Source organism: Triturus cristatus, chromosome 3_2 (assembly GCF_964204655.1).
Source record: "Triturus cristatus chromosome 3_2, aTriCri1.1, whole genome shotgun sequence".
NCBI lineage: Eukaryota > Metazoa > Chordata > Amphibia > Caudata > Salamandridae > Triturus > Triturus cristatus.
The window spans coordinates 753,404,917-753,425,489 of record NC_140584.1 but is presented as its reverse complement, the minus strand read 5'-3'; positions in this window follow the sequence as shown (position 1 = coordinate 753,425,489).

Genomic DNA, 20,573 nt, shown 5'->3' with positions numbered 1-20,573 from the left:
GATGAGCATCAGTTTTGGTCACTGAATTTAGTCCCCGGTAGTCCACACAGAACCTCAGTTCCGGTTGGGCACCCGGTGGTGCAGCTTTTGGTACTAGTACCACCGGACTGGACCAGGGGCTGCTAGAAGGTTCGATCACTCCTAGCTCCAGCATCTTAGTGACTTCACTGTGAATGCTGGCCTTCACCTTGTCTGACATCCGGTAGATCTTGGACTTCACAGGTGGGCTGTCTCCTGTGTCCACGTCATGGACGCACAGGTGAGTCCTACCCGGGACAAGGGAGAACAACGAGGAGTACTGCCCCAGGACCTGGCGGCAGTCCTCCTGCTGTTCAGGAGTTAGAGGTGGGGAGAGAATCACTCCCTCCACCGACCCATCCTTCTCTTGAGACGCAAACAAATCGGGGAGAGGCTCGCTTTCCACGTCCTCTGCTCCGTCAGTCACCATCATCAAGATGACTTCGGCCTCTCGTGGTGGGGTTTGAGGCGGTTGGCGTGCAGCACCCGTAGGGGCTGACGAGGGGTCTTAAGGTCCACCAAGTAGGTAGCCTTACCCTTCTTCTCCAACACCTCAAAGGGTCCTGACCAGCGATCCTGGAGGGCGCTAAGCTCTCCTGGTTCGATCACCCACACCTTCTGGCCAGGCTCCAATTCCACCGGGTGAGCATTGTGGTCATACCACGCCTTCATTACTGCTTGGCTGGCTTCCAAGTTGTCAGAAGCTTGCTTCCACAACTTAGCCATTTGGCTCCGGAAGGCCAGCATGTAGCTCACCACATCCTGGGGAAGCTTTCTGGGAGTTCTTTCCCATCCGTCTCTCACCAGGTTGAGAGGTCCACGTACAGGGTGCCCATACAGAAGCTCGAAGGGGCTGAAGCCCACTCCCTTCTGTGGCACTTCCCTGTAAGAAAAGAGTAGACAGGGTAGGAGGACGTCCCATTTCCTCCGCAGGCTTTCAGGCAGACTTCTGATCATGCCTTTCAAGGTTTTGTTAAACCTCTCCACCAGACCATTGGTCTGGGGGTGGTAAGGAGTTGTGAACCGGTAGGTCACTCCACACTCCTTCCACATCGCCCGCATGTACGCTGACATGAAGTTGGTCCCCCTGTCGGACACAACTTCCTTGGGAAAACCCACTCGGGTAAAGATTCCCATCAGGGCCCTAGCCACAACAGGTGCTGTTATGGTCCTCAGAGGTATTGCCTCTGGGTACCGTGTGGCATGATCCACCAGAACCAGGATAAACCTGTGACCAGCTGATGTTGGCGGATCTAACGGACCCACAATGTCGATGCCCACCCTTTCAAAGGGGGTGCTAACGACAGGAAGTGGTTCCAGGGGAGCTTTCAGCTTCACCCCTGTTTTCCCACTGGCTTGGAAAGACACACATGTCCGGCAGTAGGTATCGGACGACACTTTCATTTGAGGCCAATAAAAGTGTGGGACAAGACGGGCGAAGGTCTTGTCTTGCCCCAGGTGTCCTGCCAAGGGGATCTCATGAGCCAACTCCAGAAGGAAGGCTCGATAACGTTGAGGGACTACCAAGGCTCGTGACGATCCATGTAGGGGTGCCTTGGGTTCACTGTAGAGGAGGCCATCCTCCCAGTAAACACTGTAGTTCCCTTCAACGTTCCCTGCTGCCTGAGCTTGGGCCTGACGCCTTAGCCCCTCAAGGGTAGGGCACTCCCTCTGGCCCTGGCAGAATTCCTCCCTGGACGGGCCTCCCTCCACGTGCCACTCGGCCGGGATGGGTAGGTCCTCCAGTTTGGTAACATCCCCCACCGCAGACTCCTGGTCCACCACCTCCGGTGGCCTATCCGTCCTACGGGGTGTGGACGCCGAGGCAGGCTCCTCCTGTCCTCGGTTCTTCCCTTGACTGGCAGCTGGCTGGGCCTTTGTTCCAGGCTCCAGCCGAAACGAACTCCCTCTCCGGGTAGTCGCGGACCTTGTGCTGACACAGGCCCAGTCAGGTGTACCCAGCATCTCAGTATGAGTCCGGTATTCCACCTCCTTCCAAGCATTGTGCTCCATGTCATTCCCCAGCAGACAATCAACTGGCACGGCAGGGCTTACGGCAACTCGAAGTGAACCTGCAACCCCCTCCCATTCAAAGGGAACCTCGGCCACCGGATAGTGGCCTGTTCTGCCGTCAGCCATCGTGGCTGGGTGGAGTACATCGGGAATTACCTGCTCTGGAGACACCAGTTGGCTACGTACCATAGTCATACTGGCTCCTGTGTCTCTCAGAGCCTCCCATCTTTGGCCGTTGATGGTGACCCACTGCCCATACTTTATGGTATTTGCGGGCACCTGGATCTTAGGAACCATCTCCCGTTCTCCCAGGGACACTAAAGTGACACCCGCCCACTCCCTTCCCTTAGTTAAGGGCATCTCCTCCCCGAGCACTGCACTAGCTACTCCGGGGGTCTTTCCTCCAATGGGAGGGGGTGGTCGTTTCGGGCACTTCGCATCTCCCTTATAGTGTCCAACGCCACCGCACTCATAGCAATGGACAACCCTTGGCTGCTGACTCTGGCCAGGATTAGGGTTTCTGGGTGGGTTAGCCCTAGGAGTGAATCCTGTTCCCTTTCCTTGGAAATTATTTTGGGGGCCTTTGGAGAACTCCTTTTTCTTTTCCCCTCCCTCTTTCTTCTGGGGGGCGCCCTGTCCGGCCTTTTGAGTATCCCCTCCAGTCCCCCTTGTGGTCACCCGGGTACTAGCCCAAATGTCCGACTCCTCAGCAAGCTTCCGGTGATTGGTCAGCTTGCTATCCACCAGGTGTTGACGCAGTTCAGGGAAAGATTTCTCGAGCAGGTGTTCCTTCAGTACTAAATCAAACAACCCCTCGTAGTTCCTCACTTCACTGCCCTGAATCCAACCCTCTAATGCCTTCTTTGCATAGTCCAGGAAGTCCACCCAATTCTGTGTGCCCAGTTTGTGACTACCCCGGAACTTCTGTCTGTACTTCTCGGGTGTTAGTCCAAACTTTCTTATGAGCGCCAGTTTCATGGTGGGGTAGTGGGTCTGCTCATCCTCCTCTAGGGCCAATAATGCATCCCTACCAGCTAGAGGCATGTATTTGTACAATCCCCCTCCCCAGTACTTCTCTGGAACCCCATGGGCCCTTAACGAGACCTCATAGGCCGCTAGCCACTTGGCGATATCGTCACCCGTCCCATAGCTAGCTACTATGTCCTTTGGCAGGTAGGGTTTGGGTTCCCTGGTGATTTCTTGGTCTTTGCTGCCACCATTAGGAACAGTTTGTGCCCCGATTCTTAGGATCTGAAGATCTATCTCTTTCAGCCTTAACTCGTGAGCCATCCTCTGTTCCTCCTTCTCTTTCTCCAGCCTTGCTAAGTCCCATGTGAGCTGTCTTTTCTCCCTCCGGTCGGTTAACTCCACTTCAGATAAGCCACCGCTAGAGACAGTGCTGCCCTTCCTGGAAATGGTTCTGGGCCCCGCTACTAGGTTCCCCACCTCAGGTTGGTACATCCCAGCCCCCTCGCTGTCAGGCTCTCCATCCCTGTCTTCCTCCTCAGCCTTGCTTTCTCGTCGTGCCTCCCCCCAAGCCCTTAAGCTGGTTTGTAATTCAGCCTTTTTGGCCCCTGGGGGACAGTACACCCCCTCTCTCTGACAGAACTCTCTGAGTTGGGCCACAGTATAACTTTCCACATTTTCTAAGACAAATTCCATTTTGCCCACTCATAACAGAAGACAGGTATTTACAGAAGCAATGCAGGGGGGTACCTTATATAATACCTCCTCCCACCACCAGAGTAAATTTGGAAAAAACAAAAACTCACAATTAGGAAGGCCGCTTTGAGAAAACTCCAGGTGTAGGCCTATGGACTACCCACAGTTATTGTCGAGTATACGCAGGCACAGCTCAATCCCGCCGCTGAACACCAATCATGTTAGAAAAACCCACTCCCACACCGGAAGGGTGGTGGTGGTGTTCTCCCAGACACGCTGTGGTAGCTTGGCTCGAGCGGTAAGGAAGGCACCGTGTTAAGCATACGCAATACCCACACAATAACCATGCGTGCATCCGTTCCAAAAACGACACTACACCTTAAAAATTATGAAAATATCTCTGTGTTTATCTTCTTTTCTCTTAGTTACTGATTAAATAAATAATAATACAATCACAGTACACAAGCTTCTCCTTAGAAAGTGCAGGTCAAATAAATAATAACACTTTACAGGTGCAATAAATAGGATCAGGTCAAATAAATACTGTGAGGGAATAAATAGGGCAATAAATACATTACAGGAATAACTTAGATAAATACAATAAATACAGTACCCTCAATAAATAATATCAGCCAACAATGACATTTGTAAAATTGGATCACATTTAAAATACTATGGGCTGATTTGGCCCAGTCACAGCTTGTGGTTAGGTGGATGGCCTGAGGGTGTCTCACCTAGCTTGGGTAAGGCTGAGGCTAAAACTGAGGTAGATCAAGGGTAATCTAGGAATCTGGCTCTCCCAAACTACACAACCCCTCACACAGGTCACTGTATCAGTCTCAGTCCACCCCTGGCACTTCCAGGCTGGTTCTAACACCTCTTTATCCCTTGGGATGGTCTCTTAGAGCTCCACAGGGCCTTAGGCGCCCTCTATTCCACTTACTGCCCTTTTTATGAAGCTCCGACGCCGCTGGAGTCGTGTCGACGCCGTGAGGCGGTTCCGGTTCGATGTCAGCGGCCTCGGCTCGATGACAGTTCTTGACGACGCCGGTAGGCGGTTCCGGTTCGATGTCGGCGGCCTCGGCTCGATGACAGTTCTTGACGACGCCGGTAGGCGGTTCCGGTTCGATGTCGGCGGCCTCGGCTCGATGTCGACCTCCGGTTCGATGACGTCGGGCAGTCTTGGCTCGATGTCGACTTCGGGTGGCTCCGGTTCGATGACGTCGGCCGGCCTTGGCTCGATGTCGACTTCCGTCGGCTCCGGAGTGCGATCTCCACTCCCGACCTCCGGTGCTCCTCTCCTCGGGTTCCGGCGACTCCGGAGTGCGACCTCCACTCCCGACCTCCGGCACGATTCTCTTCAGGTTCCGGCGACTCCGGAGTGCGATCTCCACTCCCGACCTCCGGCACGCTTCACCTCGGTCTCCGGCGACTCCGGAGGGTGGACTTCACTCCCCCGTCGACGCCGCACACTCGACCTCGGGTGACTTCCTCCTCGACCTCTGGTACTCTCTACGACCTGCGTCGGCGCCCTCTCTCGACCTCTGGCGGCTCCGGGTACGACGTCTGCTTTCCAGTCAGCGCCGCTTCTCCACCTCGGGCTCCAGGTCTCTAGGCTTCTCGACGTCGGTCTTCAGGGAAACCAATAAACAGGTCAGGTTCTTGCTTTTCTTTACTTCTAAGGCCTGTTCTTGTTGTCCAGGTCCTTAAGATGGTTTTTCTTGCTTTTTCCACACAGGGCTCCAGGCTGGGCTCAGTCAGTAGGGACTAGTATCAAGGGTGGGTTTATGGACCCCACTCCAGGCACAAGTTTCCACCCCTGCTGCCTCACTCCTTCCTCCTTCAGGTTTCTGCTGCTCTCACTTCACCAGTCAGGTGCCAACTGCCAGCTCCAACTGTCAACTCTGGCTTAGCTTCCCAACATTCTAAACCGCCTCCAACTGTCACAGGGTTCCAGAATGTTGCAGAAGGTTCTAGTAGGTTCCAGTGGGTTCTGATGATGTCACAGGTGGCCACCATTTTGTGCTCCAGGTCCTCAGACAGAAGTTCCAGGGGTAGATAAAATGGCTCCCTGAATCTGCATCAATACTAAAAAGTCTGGTGGTTCCCAAAAAGGAAAAATACTAACAGGGTTTGAGGCAAAAGTGGGACAAAATAAATAATGATGAGGAGGGACCACCCAAAGGGCTGACAGGTCTAACAAAGGTGATGGCAGCCCTAAATTTTTTTGCCACAGGTACGTTTCAATTGACCATAGCTGATGTTGGTGGGATGTCACAGACAATGTTCAGCCGTGTCCTGCGTGATGTTTTGGCAGCCATGCTGGAGCACGTTGATGAATTCATCAAATTTCCTCCTCCTGAGGAGTTGACAGATGTCAAGGGTGATTTCTATGCCCTGGGAGGGATGCCCCATGTCATTGGGTCCATTGATGGGACACGTGTGGCTTTGGTACCACCACAGGCACAGGAGCAAGCCTATCGCAACGGTAAACATTACCACTCAATAAATGCCCTTGTGGTGTGTCTTGCTAACATGCTGATTTCCCATGTCTGTGCAAGTTTTACAGGCTCAGCACACGATGCCTACATCATGAGGCGTAGCAGGGTGCCACAAATGATGCTGTGGCTGCACAACGAACAAGCATGTCTTGTTGGTGGGTATACTCTGTTTGTCCTGTGTGTTGCGGTATCTTTGGCTCTTACGGCATCTGCTGACCCACTTATTTACATGATGTTTCCATGTAGGGGACTCTGGATATCCCAACATGCCATGGCCAATGACACCTCTCCGCAACCCAAGAACAGCTGCAGATCACCGGTACAACAATGCACACGGGCAGACCAGGCGAGTGATTGAGAGGACGTTTGGCCTCCTGAAGAGCCGATTCCAGTGCCTTGACAAGACAGGCGGGTCCCTCCCATATGCACCGGAGAAGGTCTGCAAAATCTTCATTGTGTGCTGCATGCTGCACAACATGGCCGTTGAGAAGGCCGTGCCACTCATCCTTGATCCTGATGAGCAGCAACATCCACCCATGGAGGAACCAGGGCTTGGTCACAAGGCAAGTGATGAGGAGAAGGAGGATGATATCCGGAGTCAGCTCATACGCAACTTCTTCTCATAATGGTGAGTCACTGGGTATGAGTGTGCAAGCTTGTAGCATTGAGTGGCATGTGTTGCAATGTGTGTGTCCAGCTGACTGAATGCAAAGTGACTTTGATGTGTGTACTGATGTGTCACTCGAGTGATGATGTCATGCCACACAGTTTTGCGGAGAGACTTTCTTTGAAATTTGCATGTGTCCAACATTGTTCATGTTTCGTAACTGACCATGTGTGCGGCTAGATTTGTTTTAGGTGACTTCTTGTGTGTCTGTCATTCCCAGGTTTTTGCGCCTGTTGTCTGCTCGTGTCATCTTTGTCCTCCTGCTATTCCTCATGAGGACTGCAATGTGTGCTGAATCAGCGTTCCATGCACGGACATGTGGAAATGTCAGTTTGGGTAAGGATTGCAGCAAGGCTTTTTGGTGGTGGTACGGGTTGGGAATGTGTGGGGACTGCTTCTGTGCATGTTGTGGTACCATGCATACATGTCTTATCACCATGGAGCATATAACATGTAGCATCACTCCCATGACATGATAGTCACCCTTCTTGACAGTCATCTGTAGTGGAGTGTGGAGTCTGATGAAGGCATCAATGTGCGTAAACCTTGCCTCTGAAACATTGCGGATGCTACGGGTGGACATAGTGTGGGACATCACAACAACAGGCTCTATGGTGAATTGCAGCCTCTCCGTGTGCAACAGGATGTGTTTGGCTCATCCCCTTAACTTGTGTGCCAGTTCACTGGGATTTACAACATCCGTGGTGTGAAGGGGGGGTCCAGCGTATGTCCCACATGTTCTGTCAAATGACCTGTGAGTCTGTTCGTATGGATGCATTTCCCTTTGTGTGAGTTTGTGCAATAAAGGTGTTCAGCACAATCCAAAGTGCCTCATCTCTGTCACTGCAGATCTCTTGCCAGTTTGCATGCGTCATCTATGGCATAATTGTCACAGATTGAGCATATGAGTGTATGTGTACTTTGGCAACATGCATGCAGTTCTTCATGGCTAATAATCTCTATTGTGCATGAAGTACCTGGTTGTGTATGTATTTGTGCAGGTTGCTCCCCACAATGGGACGTCAACGCCTGCTGACGGTGTGTCTCCTGTGCGCAGCTCCGCATTTTGTTGCCTGATCCTGTGGCCGTCTTTTTTGGTGATTCTTCATACATTTGCTCGGAGTGACCCATGAGTAATCTGACACTCCTTCCTTTATATACACCTGTTGCACTGTGCCTTTCTGACCTCCTTGTCTTTGTGTGCTACTTTTTGCCTAGTTTCTCACCCCTTCCGCTTGCTGCAGCCTCACCTGCGGCACCGCCCCACCGAGTGCCCTGATTCTGCAACCCACACGCCTTCAAAATGCTCCTCCCTTCCCCCCTCCACCCATTCTAAATGCAGCCAGCAGCTTGTCTGTGCTACTGTTGCGCCAACGCTGTGCCAAAGGCAGGACCGTCTGCGCCTGCAACGTGCACAGTGCACGACCCTCTGGTCCTTGCATGGCCCACGTCACACAACAGGCTCATGCTGCAGCCACCCTTCAAGCAATGTCCACCAGAAAAACAACCGCTCGCTGTCAGGCAACCCCTAAGCGCACACACGACACCTTTGCATGCTTAGTGTGCAACTCCAACTGCCTACACAGCGTTGCCCTGCCTACCAGACCCTGTCAGAACAACCAGGTCATGTGCCTCCTACTCCACACCCGCTCCGTCCACCAGCACGCTATTGGACTCTGTTACCTCCTCACAACAACAGCACCACACATCACCTTCATGACAGTAACCTGGAGCATCCTCAGCACACAACTTCTTTATTGCCATCTCTGACGGATACAAGATCACCCGCAGGGACAGCACCAACAATCGCAGCGGATGGCTTGCAATTTATTCACAAGCACACCCTCAGAGTCACAAATCCAGTTTCGCACCAACCCCCTGGCAACCCTCAGAGTAACACTCATCTACAGATCTCCAGGCCTACATCCACAAATTCGCAAAGCTATCAACACGTACATCTGCATGCACACCCTCACCTCCACAGGCTACATGTGGCTGGGGGCCAGTTACATCTTGCTGGAGGAGAACCACACCACCATCCATCATTGGTTCATCAACATTTGCATCCATGTCTCCGACAAGCAACACACTGCCCCACACCCCGCTACCAATCCCCCAAAGATGCTTGATGTAAGTCACCACAGACAAGCTGTGTGGGACACTCGAACCAACACCCCCGCCACACCCTGCAACCTCACACACTGGATCAGCAACTGACTTTCCTGTGAAGCACAACAACAGTTAAGCCACCTGGGACAAGGCAGACCTACTGAACTCATACAGATCTAGCCGGACTCTTGTGCAAACCTTGCAACACAAAGAACCATCAGTTACCTTACAGCCCTGGAAAACGCCACACACAGCCATCACCATATCATCAGCAAGGACAAGTGGAGATCCTTCAGATAGGGCTGAGGCACCAAAACACACGACATAAAGGAGCTCATCAGCATTGTGAGTGAACTGACAGCAGCTCTCCATCCAAAAGACACCCCGCCTTGCAAGGCAGATCAAATCCCTTGCAACTTTCTACCACTGCAAGCTCATGGACATACACGACAGCCTTGGCACACAGAGGCAGACAGCACTATTACCCGCGGGACAAACCCCCCTCAGGTTCTGGACTCCCGTCAGCAGCAAATACACCACCTGGCTCATGTGCACCATCCACTCTGGCTCTCCATCAGGCCCCTTCCCACACAACATCTCAACCACATCATTCCCCATCCTTGAAGCCCACGTCCAGCACATCATGAATGTCTCCTTTGAGTTTGCCACATTCCATGGGAGCTGGAGGCATGCAGAGACTCAGGCCCTTCTTGAACAACGGACGGCAGTACCGCAGGAACTCCTGGAACATCACCCTGCTTCCCAACCCAGAAAATGTCATCAGGAAGACACTCAATGAGCAACTGACAAACTTCCTCCACGCAAACAGCTCCAGGCAACCGGCACCAGATCATCTTCCACAGTAATCACACCACTGCAACCTTCATAATTGCCACCACCAACAACAACTTTGCCCTGCTCAACAATGGTGAGACCACCCCCCTTGACCTCTCACCGGCATTCTACACCATGTGCTACCACAGTCAGCTCACACATCTCAAACACTGGTATCCAGAGGAGGGCCCAGGATTAAATCACCAAGTAGCTCACCAGCAAGGCCCAGGGAGTCGGCCTCCACCCTTCCGCATGTGGTACACTGGGGTCATCTGGCCCATGCCCCAGGGCTCATCTCTCAGCGTGACGATCTTCAATGTCTCCATGACCCCCCTCTCCACCATCACATGTGCACACGTCCTCATCATCATCTCGTATGCCATTGACACCCAGCTGCTCCTCACCCTCACCAAAGACCCAGCCATTGCCAGATCCAACCTTCAAGAAGGCATGAGATCCGTTGACGAATGGCTGAACATCAGCCACCTGAGGCTGGACTTGGACAGGACTGAGGTCATCATCTGAGGATTGTCCCCTTACGGCTGGGTCAACTCCTTGTGTCCCACCGGCCTGGGCACCGCACCAGCACCCAGTGACCACGCATGCAAGCTGGTGTTCATCATGGACTCATCGCTCACAATTACCATGCAACTCAACACCATCTGTACCTCATGCTGCAACACCCTCCGCATGGTGCAAATGATCCACAGATAGATCCACTCCAAGTCAAGACAGACCGTTCCCCAGGTCCACGACACCAGCCGGGTCAACTACAGCAGCTCCCTCTACGGATGGACAACAGCAAAACTGCAGGAGAACTTGTCCACATCCAGGGTGCATCCGCACACCTCATTTTCTACATCCCCCGCCCCAGCCACATCACCGTCCACCTGAGATAGCTACAATGGCTCACTGTCTGCTGCAGGATCACCTTCAGACTCCTCACCCACACTCAGGTGGCAGTCCACAACCCCAGACCCAAAAACGACCTTGGACGTCTGTCATCCAACACCCCGTTGGCCCAACTCCGTGCAGACAACCTTGCCCTGGCCACCATTCATCACATCCACAGAACAACTGCATGCAGGAGATAGTTCTCCCACCTCACCAAACAGACCTGGGACTCCCTCCCTGGGCACCTCCACATGACCCATGACCTCTACGCCTTCATGATACTCTTCCAAATTGGTCTGTCCGAGCAGTATTGCAAGCCCCCCCTCAGCAGCTTGAGGCCATCACGGGTGAGTATTGGGCTCCATGTCTGTATTTGATGATACATTGTGACCCATGTGTGTCCTCGACTGGACTCAGATCCCAGTGTATGGATGGCTGGAGTTAATTCCACACTCAGGCATACTTTGACATATCCCCACACTTATGTTGTGGACTCATGCGAAATGACTGCAACATCAAATTTTTTATTTTTTATTATAGGTCTGGGGCGTGATTTGTGCAAGAAAAAGGTGCAATACAGGGACCATAGAATCCAAAATTCCCAGGAGGGGGATGGGATCCTTGGCATTTGAAAGCAGCAGTGTCCAGACCACAGTGTTTGGCATCATTGGTCTGACTGTGACCAGCAAGTCCATATGGCAGAGAATGTCAGTCAATGAGGTGATGCTGTTGCACATGAAGGCCAGGTGCCAGGCCAGGTGACCTAGGAGATGTGGATGGGCCGCTGCCTCTCACAGTCTTTTCCGTGGACAACCCACCTTCCTTGGGGGAGCTTCAGATGCAGGCCTTGTCGATGCCTGGGACGCTCGGTCGGACAAATTCTCCTCCTCCTCCCTCCCTGTGGCTGGTGGTGGTCTTCGCCTGGTGGCACAGGGAGGGTTGCCCATGTTGTCTGCGATCCGACAGAGTGAATGGCTTATGTCCCTTTGCACCGCCAGGAGCTCAGCCAGTCTTGCCTCCATCCGTCCTTGGTGTTCTTGTTGACTGGCATGTTGCTCGGCCCGCTGGTTCTTCATCTCTGTGATGGTCCCCTTTATCTCTGTGAGTGTCCCAACTACCTGGCTGATCTCCCAGGTGTCACGCCGGTATGCCTCCATGATGTTGTGTAAGTGTGACATACCGGTCTCTTCAGCTGGCTGGTCAGGTTCTCGCCTCCGCCTGCCTCCACACCCACCACCCCTGCCCACACGAGCCTGGCCTGCCTTTGTGGGCACATCGGGTCTACGGGACCCCTGAGGGATGGCAGTGGTGGTGTTGTCTGCCTCCTCCTGGTTGCCCGGTGAACCTTGTCCCTCCTGGTCAGTCTGGCTCAGTTGTTCACTGCGGGCAGGGCTCCTCGGTGTCTCCTGGGATGTGGCAGGAATGGGGGTGGTGGGTGGCACAGATGTTCCTGAACCAGGTGCTGCAGGGGCTTGGACACCAGAGGGTCCAGGTCGGTCTGGGTCATCCGCAGCGTGTTGAGAGGCGTCGCTGCCGGTGGGATCCGGTTCCTCACGAGCCTGGGACTGTGATTCTTCACCCCCATTGTTGGGGGGAGATTCATCACGTTGCCCTGTGTGTGAGAGACAGACAATGTTAATGCTGCTTCATGTAACATCCAGGTTTCATACACATTCTAGTTGGCACTGTTCCTCCAGGTAGTTGTATGTGCCTAGCATTCTCCTCAATGTTCACTTGTGGATGTGTATGTTGCGGGAGGCTGATTGATATGTGTTCCTGAGTCTTTGACTTGTTGATTTTTGGCTTGGATGCTTCTTCGGCTATGTATTGGTCTTGTTGTGTTACATGTCCAATGTGACAATGGGTAAATCCATTGCCTGTCCTGGGGGTGTCTGCTTGTGTAAGGGGTGTGTGTGACAGGGCCTGCTGGTGGGTGTAGTGTGATTTGGCACTGGGGCTCCCAGGTGATGTAGCTGTCCCCCCATGGAGCATGCTACCATGACAGTGAGTGTGAGCTCCTGTCCTAGATATCTGACCTTGTTGTCTTGGTGTTTGTGTTTGCACTGGTCACGGGAAGGCCTTGTGCTGTGTACACCAGGGCCCAGTGTCAGCTATTTTGTCAGTCCTTTCACAGTCCCTGCGCATTGAGCATGGTGTATGGGTATGTACCTGGGCCATATGGGATGAGGGCAATTGTGTCTGACTTGGAGTTCAACAATGCGTTTTGTGACACCCACCCTCCCAGCATACCGGACATCCATTCTTGGGTTAGTGCTTCGTGTAGCATGGGACATAGCATGGCCTTGCTTTCTCAATGGGGCATACACATGTTAGTGGCATTAGTGGTTCTGGCCAGTGAGTGTTTGGGGGTAGTTGCGTGCATTTTGTGTAGTTGGGGTGTGGATGCCATTACCCCCATGTTACATAAGTTGTTTGTGTACTCACCAGGCTCTGGAACTCCTTGAAGTCCATGTACTCCCACCGGCGGAAGCAGGGCCATCACCTTCTCCTCCCAGTGATGGAAATGTACTGGTCTGCGGGGCCCACCACCTCCAGTGATGTTGCTCTGGGCATAGTCGTCATTCATTTTTCGCTTGACTGCCCTCCGCAGATCGTACCACCTGGCTTGGAATTCAGTCCTGGTCCTTCTGATGGGTGCAACAGCATTCACCCTAACGACGATCCTCTGCCACAGGCGTGATTTTTCGGCCATGCTGGTCTGTCTGACCAATGTTCCAAACAGCTGTGGCTCGACTCTGATGACTTCATTGACAAGGATCTCCAGCTCCTCCCTTGTGAACTTTGGATTCTTGTCTGTGGGCATGGTGTGGGGTGAGGGTGTGGATGGTTGTGGGTGTGTGGGTCTGAATGTGAAGTTGTGGGTCTGAATGTGAAGAGGGGGTATGTGTGAAGGAGGTTGTGTGAAGGTGTATATGTTAAGGTGGATGGGTGCAGTTGTTGGTGTGTGCTCTCTAACTGCAGTGAGTCTGTTGCAAAGGCTCATGGTTTGTGTGTGTGGGCCCTTTTTATTGGTCCATTTGTGGGTGGGCCTCAGTTTGAATTTTTGGTGGGTGTGTTAAAAGGGGTGGTTGTGAGTTTGGCCCGCTGTTTGCCTGTTTGGATGTGGCCAGGTCAGTCATTTCCATGTTTTGTGCACTCTAGACGTGTTTTGTGGTGTTGTGCGAGTCGAATAGACCCTCCTTGTGCTGTTTTACATTGCCTATGTATGGTGCGTACATACGCGATGTTGTTGTGAGGTGCATACATAGGCGATGTTGGGGTATGCACCGTACATACGCGATGATGTTGTTGTAAGGTGCGTACTTACGCGATGTTGGCGTACGCACCGTACATACGCGATGTTGGGGTACGCAGTGTACATACGCGATGTTGTTGTAAGGTGCGTACATACGCGATGTTGGCGTATGCACCGTACATGCACGATGTTGGGGTACGCACTGTACATACGCGATGTTGGCAGAAGCACCATACATACGCGGTGTTGGCGAACGCACCGTACATGCGTGATGTTGTTGTAAGGTGCCTACATATGCGATGTTGGCGTAGCACCGTACATGCGCGATGTTGTTGTAAAGTGCGTACATACGCGATGTTGTTGTATGGTGCGTACATATGCATGGGGGGCCTGTACGACTAGTACCCCTGTACGACTCACACCCTGGGAACTACTTTTACCGGGATATGAGTCGTACAAAGTTTGCTTTGTAGCGGGTAAAGTCATTCCCCGTGTTCGGGACGTTTTCCGTACGAATCCTAAATCGGAAAGCCAGTCTGGATCGTACTTGTACGGTCGGACTGTATTTTTAGGATTCATACGGAAAAGTGTCCGGGTCCGTCTCGTACAACTTTTCCCGATCCAATTCGTACGGATCGGGCCGATCTGTATGTATTTTTCCCGTACGAATCGTACTTCACAGGTGGGACGGGACTTGTACGATTCGTACGGGAAAAATTACGGATACAAGTCGTACTGAAAAAAAAATACAGGATCGGAATCGCCCCCACAGTGTTTCCATCTCTAGTAAAAAACTCTCATTTAAAGTAAAGTATTTGAAGATACCAAACCTGATATCCTATGGAGTACTGGGCCTAGAAGTTGAGTATCTCTTAATCACCAGTATTTGATCTTATTGGAGAAGGGTTATTAGCTAACAAAAGTACCACTTCAAAAAGATCTGACAAAGTTTTAGGTAGGATGCTCACTTCTCAAACTTTCGCTATTAAAAGATTGCGAGGCCAGCCAGAGATAAATATGGGATATTGTGTTTTGTACTGATGAGTAATGCATATATTCTTTTGCTGCAGGGTGCAGCGTTCTTTAGGGATCTGCTGGATGGTATGGTTGCTTAATAAGAGGTAGAGCTTCACTCTTCAAATGTGGCCTATGAAGTTTGGATGACTTCTGATGCTGCTGTGTGAATGCTAAATTAATGTTTGCACCCCAAAACATTGGGATATTTGCTTATGTAAGGCACTTGAGCATGGCATAATCAAAAAATTTCTGTGTGTCAATTATAGGGCCATATACATTTACAAAAACAGTCAGTATACCCTGCAACTATCACAACTCACTCTAGTGAGTCCCTCGCTCATTTCTGGTCAGGAAAGTTTACAGTTGTCTGGATGAGAGTTGCCACCCATCTGGAATATGCAGAGTACAAGGAAAATGGTTCCCTGGTTAAATATCGATGTAAAAACATAGTTTACAAAAATATCGATGTAAAAATATTGAACATAAAATGGACTTAAAAAATATATATAACATAAAGAAAATATATTGAATAATATTAATATTAAAAATTTTAAGAAAATAAATTACTATATATTTTAACTAAATATAACAAATGAACTTAATTAAAAAAAGATATTAACACAAAAATGTGTACATGTACATATATTTACTTAAATACATTTTATCAACTATTATCTTTATTTACTTTTTAAATTTTTTAAATTATATAAAATTAAAATATACACATATATCAATGATTTAAAATAAAATGAAACATTCTATAATTAATTAACACATTAAACTATTAAAAGAAAAATAAAACATACATTTCAAAACCCATTAAATACAACAGTAGGTAAAATTTTGGATAGCGGAGGGATAAAAATTACTATTCCCACTCCAGTGAGTACAAAAGCAGGGAAAGCATTGGATAGCGGAGGGGTAAAAATTACTATTCCCACTCCAGTAAGTGCAAAACCAGGGAAAGCGTTGGATAGCGGAGGGTTAAAAATTACTATTACCGCTCCAGTAAGTGCAAAAGCAGGGAAAGCGTTGGATAGCATAGGGGTAAAAAAATAACTATTCCAACTCCAGTGAGTGCAAAAGCAGGGAAAGCGTTGGATAGCGGAGGGGTAATAATTACTATTCCCCCTCCAGTGAGTGCAAAAGCAGGGAAAGCGTTGGGGTAAAAATTACTATTCTCACTCCAGTGAGTGAAAAAGCAGGGAAAATGTTGGATAGCGGAGGGGTAAAAATTACTATTCCCACTCCAGTGAGTGCAAAAGCAGGGAAAGCGTTGGATAGCGGAGGGGTAAAAATTACTATTCCCACTCCAGTGAGTGCAAAAGCAGGGAAAGTGTTGGATAGCAGAGGGATAAAAATTACTATTCCCACTCCAGTGAGTGCAACAGTAGGGAAAGTGCTGGATACCACACCAATAAAAAAAAAATCACCATTTTTATTACATTGTTTTTCCATTATTAACATAATTAATATTAACATTTAAATATATTATTATTTAAAAAAATAAACATTCGTTAATTACACATTGTTTAACACTATAATTTCAACAACACACATCTAAAATTATTTACACAATTACAGTTAATAATTACTAATTAATTAATGCAAATTAATTAACAAATAATTTATAAATAAAAAATAAATTACTTCCCGCCCTTCCCACCATTTACACCTATAAACACAACCCAAACCTAAAATTAATTAAACAATGACCATAATTAATTAATTATTTTAAATTAACAACTAATTATCAAACAATTAAGTATAAATTAATATACGCATTTTACTCTATAACATCACAATTATACAAATATGAATAATTAAAAATTATTGAATATATTTCATATGATTAAATTACTTCCCACCCTGTTCCCCTATAAACCCACAACCCGCTAAGGTACTAAAAACGCAATTTACAATTAAAAAAAATTATTAAATACTATAAATTATAAATAAAATCTATATAATTAAATTAATTCCCACCCTATTCCCCTATAAACCCACAACCCACTACAGAACAAAAAACGCAAAAAGCACTTTAAAAAAAAATATTAAGTACTAACATTTTAACACATATAATAAAAGTACAAACACTTCTCATACAAAATACTAAAATACATAACATTATTAATAAAACGATATTTTTAACAACTATATTTTTGTAAACAATATTTAACACTGCAGTATTTTTGCAATCAATATTACTTACCTAATAATCGATATTCTTGACCACGATATTTTTTCTCTATATATTTCTAACCCACGATATTTATACCTCGATATTTATGTATATCGATATTTATACATTGATATTCTATCTCAGTACCGAGGAAAATATCTGAGCCAGTACGGAGGCAAACATGGAGTGTGCCGATGGTGATATATGAGTCTTCTGAAGTAGAGCCACATCCATTTTATGACCGTCAAAATAAGAAGTTGACGGGCTTTACAGGAATTATTATTCTCACATATGTTTCAACTGATTCTTTTCAGTGTTATCTATTAAGAGATGTTCTTTATATCCACTGAATCCATTAAGCATATAGAATAATGTGTGTGTATATGTACCCAAACTGTACAATTAGTACTGTCATTCCAGCATAGACGAGCTGTCTTGAAAACCTCACAACCACCCAGACACTGACGCGGGTGACTATCATGCATACGCGTAGTGCAGGCATGGACCGGGACCTGCGTACGCCTTGGCCATTGAATCGTATGGAGACGGGTGCATGTGTATTTTCAAACTATGCGTTATACAGTCAGTTGACCGAGCTGTGCGCACCCATTGGCTCTGGACTGTCATGGAGACGGATGCGGATTCAAAACTTGTACGAGTTGTGCGAAGGAAATTCAGTTGGATGCCTACAACAATGTTGCAATTACTAGGGTTTTATGAAGGTGAAGATTTGAACGATGCGGAAGATGTGTATGAGTCGTACAATTCCATGGATTGGCCAGATTCATAGAATGCAACTGTGTTGGACCTATCACTTGGGACACATGGCACAGATTCTGCCTCTGCAGCTCACTTGCCTGTACTACATGCTACTGGACCACATCTCTGCTACCACTGCTACTTTCATCCCCCAAAGTGTGTAGGTACATGTAATGAACAGGTGCTCTGCAGCTAAAGTGCATTTGTGCAAGCTTAAACTTCACAGGCAATGTCAACATGTCAGACATGCAGGGCATTTGTCCATTTCCATGGGTGCACTACCTGGTAACTCATTTTCCTTTGTGATGACGACATGTATATCCAACTGTGTGCAGCACAAATATGGGCCATGTGTGTTAATGGACTATTAACTTTGTCATCCTCACAGGTTGATGCTCACCAGAAGCAGGAGATATGGCTGGCCATCGCCCGGGCAGTTCGATCGGTGGGGGTCTACAAGCGCCGGATCCACAACTGCCAGAATAGGTGGCAGGACCTTCGGGGCTCGAACCGGAGGATCGCAAGGGTCCAGCTGAAGCTGTTGCCTCCTCGCAGGAGGGGCGGACACCGGACCCTGACCCCCCACATGCTCAGGATTCTGGCGGTGGTCTTCCCGGACCTGGATGGGCAGCTGAAGGCCAGACATCAGCAAGGAGGGGTAACTCCATGCCTAATCTGTGTACTATGTCTGACATGCTATTTGCAGTCTTTTGGCCTGGTCACACTTCCACATTACGTAGGACTTGTAGTCCAGTACTCATGTCCCTCAATTGTGTGATACACCCTCCTCATCTGATCCACAGGTGTGGACCCTACAGTCTGTGGTTTGTGTCACTAGGGCACTGTGTCCCTGCAGTCAGCTATGCTTCAGGTTCCAGACAGCATCTGTTGTCGTGACTCTGTTGTGGGTTTCATGGGTGGGTCAATTGTTTACACAATGCCTGAGATCTGACATGTGATCTGTGTGTGCCCTTGATATGTGTTCCAATTGCTGGTCTGAATTGCCACATGTGCCTGGGGTATTTCATACCCATGCAGCAGGGGACTCCAATTTGTGGGCCTCAGGAGTATGTATATCAAGTGTGTCACACTTGCTTAGCCACCTGACTACTGTCCAGGGCTATACACTGTTTTACGTAGACCTGGGCATTCATGCCTACTCAAGGGCATTTAGAAACACTCTGTAATCCCACACCTGTGTATCAACTTACAGGTTGTGCTTAGTGACATGTGCCTTCAGGTGTCTGCCTCTCATTGTGGTGTGGCTTACTTTTCTGGACAACTGGGGTGTTCATGAGTTTGAGGGTCAGCAGGACATCTGAGATGTGACTATGAGAGACAAGACCTGTGTGACATATAGGTGTGTGAGCACTTGACAGTGCACAATGGTGTATGCAACTGTGAACTTCAGGCAGCTGTGTTTCATGCACAGCAGACTGTGATGTGCTCATGTACAGGGAGTTGTGTTCGCAGAGACTCATATGTCTGTTTTGTATGGTGTGGGGTCTTCTGGGTCCGGGATATGTTGTTTGCAGGGGATGGACAAGTGCACTTGTCAGCTGCAGAGTTTGCTTTACCTATGAGCTATGATTGTGACACAGTGCATACTGTTGTTGTCTGGATGGCCTGCCCCTGTGACAGGAGACAGTGATGACTGACTTTCCAGGCATGCCAGTGCCATGGCATTTAACTTGCTATGAGGGATCCTGCATTGGGGTCATATGTGCTCCATGCACCCCATTGTGGCATTGACTATCAGGACATGAGATCATCATACTGTGTGTTGCTGGTATGCATCACAAGCATATGAAATGAGACTCTGGCCATCCTTTCATCCTGACACCTGTACTGAGTCAGTGGCAAGAGATGTGATGTGTGTATAGTGACATACTCCTAAATGTTCACTTGCATGTCCAACAAATGTGTAGGTGGTGCATGTCTGCACATTGGGGTATTAGAATTCAACATGCAACAGACATATGGGTGCAAGTCCAGGAGGGATATGAGTGCCATGGTTGATGGTCAGACTGACAATTGGCTTATTCTAAACAGTGTGAGCACTTTGAGAAGTGTTCAGCTGATGATGCCAGGGATTGCTCTGTGGTGTGCTGTACTCACTGTGGTGTGTGCAGTCAGTGCAGGTGATGGATGCTGTTCTTTTTTTCCTAATTCTATCCAGATACATCCACGGCCACAGGAGGGGACAGCTCCACGGACCAGGAGGAGCCACAGACCCTGACTGGGACAGAAGGCGAGGAGTTGGAGGGACCCAGTGGCACGGAGGGTGAGTGGAGCCACACCGAGGAGTCCTCAGCACCATCCACCCCAGCTGAGGGCCACAGCAGCTCGGAGGATGACTACCTTGTGGAGGCGGGTGTCAGCAGCCACCAAACCCCAGTTAGTGAGGCTGTCCCCGCCACCACTACCACCATCACCATCCTCCCATCGGTTCCCATCCCAGAGGTCCGTGGTGGCTCCCGTGTTTGGGAGCATGTCTCCTTTGTGCCAGGCACCACACCCCCTGCCCCTGCCCCTGTGTCCCCTGCTGCCCTGAGTGTGGAGTCTGTGGACTTGCTTCGACAGATCCATGTAGGGCAGACATCAATGCTGAGTGTCCTCCATGCACACATCAGTCTGTTGACACAACTGGTGTCGTTCATA